Consider the following 220-nt stretch of genomic DNA (forward strand, 5'->3'; position numbering starts at 1 on the left):
AAATATCAAAAGCATTCACTTACAAACAAAAAAAAATTAACGTGACCTTTCTGAAACGGTAAAACGGGAAGTGACTGCTAAAATCTCCTTCCTTTTAAGAGAAAAATATAATGTGAAAAAATTGCCTTCATTCTTCATTGCTGATACAATTTTATGGGGAGTCGGTTGACCGCACAAATTGGCTTAATCTGGCAAAGAATGACAAAACTAATGGTAACAA

The sequence above is a fragment of the Penaeus monodon genome, chromosome 22 (assembly GCF_015228065.2).
Source record: "Penaeus monodon isolate SGIC_2016 chromosome 22, NSTDA_Pmon_1, whole genome shotgun sequence".
Taxonomy (NCBI): Eukaryota; Metazoa; Arthropoda; class Malacostraca; order Decapoda; family Penaeidae; genus Penaeus; species Penaeus monodon.